We start from the raw sequence: 3,739 nt of genomic DNA on the forward strand, positions 1-3,739 counted from the left end.
GCTCTGGAGCCAGGCTGCCTGGCGTCAGCTCCTGTGCCTGGCCTTTGCGAGCTGGGGCTCCTTGGGCAAGGACTCACCCACTGTGCTTCAGTTTCCTCATCTGTTAAATGGGGACAACAATGGGACTGACCTCTCGAGTTGTGAGTGTCAGATAACATGATCCAGGCAAAGCACTTGGCAGAGTCCCTGGCACACAGGGAGAACACAAGCAAAGGGAACCGTTACCATGGTGTCTGTAGACCACTTTGCTGAGCCCTCACAAGAAACCTGGAAGAGGGAATAAAGTCTGTTTCATAGGGGAGGAAACAGAGGCTCAGGCACATGAAATAAAGGTGGAGGGTCGGGATGGGAGTTGAAGGATTTTAACTCTAAGCTCAGTGCTCCTTCTGCTGTGCTCAGCTGGCTATCTCTGGCCACCCCACCCTTTTCCTTGATGCTGGGATTGCCACACTCTCCTTTGCCTTTGAACGTTTGTTCCTGTCCCCTCAGTGCGGAGTCTGAAATCCCACCACCTTTGCATTAGAAAGAGCACGTCCAAGTTCACTCCCAATGTGGTTGGTGTAACGGGGGAACCTGGCCTGGCACTTGGCTCCCAGATGACTCCTCTCAGTTCTGCTACTAATGTTTTATGTAACCTCAAGGAACTCTTCCCTGCTCTGTGCCTCAGTTTCCCTATTTGGAAAATCGTCTCAGCCTTCCAGGTATCTGTCTATTGTTCAGAAATACTGGAGTGCTGTGCGGAGATGTGTGTACTAGGCATATTTATTGCAACATTGCTCGTAATAGTGAAAAATTGGAAAGCAGCTGATTATCAAACTGTTGTAGCAAATGAAGATAATGAAGAGGAACTCTGTGTACTGATGTGAAAATATGAGAAAATGTGGAAAGATGCATTTTTGAATACCAAAGACAAGTGACAGAATTGTATATATAGTATAGTCCTATTTACCTAAATAAAAGGATCTGGAAACTCTTGATATGTACATAGACTCATAGGCAAATGCATGGGAAAAGGTCTAGAAGGCTACACAACAGACTCTTATTAATAATTACTTCTGGGGAGAAGAGAAGGATGGGAGTGGTGGATAATAGGGGGGGCTTTCACTTTTTATTTTATGCATTTTGGAATAGTTTTATGATATTGTCTTGATATATTGCTTGTTTGATAAGTTTGCTTGTTTTGGTAACAAGATGAAGGGACATGATGGTTTTCTCAGCTGTGACCACACCCTAGTCATTGGTGGTCCTGGGGTTTGGAGTTCCCATGCATCCTCGGTCTCCTGACCCAGGTCAGGGAGGGTCTCTGGGTGGTGAGGAGGATTCCACACTTTGGCCACTTCTAGTTCTCTCCTTTTTATTGATTTTAGAAAGAGAGGAAGGGAGAGGGAGAGAAACATAGATTTGTTGTTCCACTTATTTATGCATTCATTGGTTAATTCTTGTATGTGCCCTGACCAGGAATGGAACCGCTAACCTTGGTGTATTGGGACGATGCTCTAACCCAGTGGTCGGCAAACTCGTTAGTCAACAGAGCCAAATATCAACAGTACAACGATTGAAATTTCTTTTGAGAGCCAAATGTTTTAAACTTAAACTATATAGGTAGGTACATTGCTATTAACTTAATTAGGGTACTCCTAAGGCTTAGGAAGAGCCACACTCAAGGGGCCAAAAAGCCGCATGTGGCTCGCGAGCCGCAGTTTGCCGACCACTGCTCTAACCAACTGAGCTACCTGTCCAGGGTTCTGGTCCTCTTCTCAGCGACTCAGGCCAGCCTTGATGGACTGCCTCGGGGCTTGGGGGAGGAGTGGAAGGACAAGGAAACTTCTTTCAAGCTGGTCCTTTGCGTAAGAAGGATCCAGAACTGATTGGGGCCAGTTGAGCCCAGCAGCCACCCAGACCACAGTCTGAGGTGTCAGACAAGATTTATTTATCTTCCCTGGTCTCCAGCAGTTCCTTCTGCTTATGTCACAGGCGGCTGCAGGAGCCCAAGCTCCAGGGGAAAAATCGCCTAAAGAGAAAGTCAGTATCGAGCTGCAGTTCCATCAGCCAGTCTGACCGGCTACCTCCCTTCACCGGGAAAACCTGCGGGACTTCAGGAAAATCGATTGGTTTCAGATCCGCTTCACTTCAGTCTCTCTTTGACCTAAGAACTGATTTTGTTGGGTTTGTTTTCAGTGCCATCGAGCTAAAAACGGCCCCCAGGGAGCTGGGGCAGTGACTAGGTCATCCTGGAAGTACCTCGAATGTGCGGTGAAATTATTTTCTAATAACAACCCAGATTAGCAAACGGGGGACACTCTGGCTCAGTGTTTTATGTCACCCAGCTCTCAGAGTGTGTTTACCTTTGTCCTGAGAATGGTTTTCTTTCTTGTAAGATGTACTGCTGTGTAGAGGTCCTTTATAGACAGAGGGATAAAGCACCGAAGTAATGCTGCTTGGCGCGTGGTGTGTCAGAGGGGGCGGGAACAGGTGAAAGAAAGCCTTTGAAAGCCAGAGCTAAGTGCAGCTCCACACCTGAACTGTATCATGGCGTGCTGAGCCTTTCTCCTTGCCCAGCGGCTCAGCGTTTTGTCTCCCTTTCCTTTCTCACTACCCTCTGTATCCTCCCACTCTCCCCTCTTTCCCTTCTCTCTGGGTCTCTTCTTTTTCACCCCGGGCCAGCCTGCCTCTCTGCTTCTTCTCTCCTCTCTCTCAGCCTCTTCCTCACTGTTGTTTTGTGTTGTTTTTTTCTTTTGCCCTGCACATTTTCCTTTCTGTTTCACTTCTTTCCTCTTAAGTTGCCATCATTTAAAAACTAAATATATTTACTTCCCTGCTGTATTTTTTGTACTTGTGTTTTCTGTTCTGAATTTGAAGGCAGAGGAAATGAAGAGTTCATATTTTCATATCCTCGGAGTTACAAAGAAATTGGAACTTAGACAATAACAGCCCTAAATTCTGTATGGGATTACAGAAGGTTCTTTTTTTGGGGGGAGAGGGGGAGATGAGGGAATTGGGAACCCTTGATAAAGGGAGTTGCTACTATAATCTCTGGGAACGTTAAAGCTTTAATTCTGATTTTTGATGTTGATTAACTTAATGATTAGATATTAATCATTACAGAAAATACAAGAGGAAATGCATTGGGAGATCTAGTCTTTTCTTCTTTAGTGACCCAATAAGTGGTGTGCGCTCGCTCTCTCTCTCTCTCTCTCTCTCTCTCTCTCTCTCTCTCTCTCTCTTTCCAGAATGTTCTATAGGACACAACAAAGACAGAACTGGCCTAGAGTTGAGAAATTTGAGTTTGAACCTTCGATCAGCTGTTTATTCGTTTTCTGACTCCTGGTAAGTCAACCTCTTTGAGGTTCAATTTCCTCACATGTGAAATGAAACTCATAAAGGTACTTTTCAGATTTGTGAAGATCAAGTAAGACAAGTGATGTGAAAATGTGCGACTTATCTTAGGGGTTTAATGAATGTGAGTTGATTGTCTTTCTTTCTAGGCTCTTCTGTGCTTCTCTCATTCCACCTGGGACATGTTTAAGCACTCAGGGCTCTGGGGCTCTGGGCAGGGGTCAGGACAAATAAAAGAAGGCTAAAAACCAGACCATCCTGCAAAACTCAATTTCAATGTCACCTCCTTCAGGAAGCACCCCTGACTTCTCACTTCCCAAGTAGGGTTGGGTGGGCTCCCTTTGCCCCCACAGCACTCTTTCTTTAGCCTGACTCACTTCTCTGTGCCTGTCATGGAACTGTG

The sequence above is a fragment of the Myotis myotis genome, unplaced genomic scaffold (assembly GCF_014108235.1).
Source record: "Myotis myotis isolate mMyoMyo1 unplaced genomic scaffold, mMyoMyo1.p scaffold_m19_p_9, whole genome shotgun sequence".
Lineage (NCBI taxonomy): Eukaryota > Metazoa > Chordata > Mammalia > Chiroptera > Vespertilionidae > Myotis > Myotis myotis.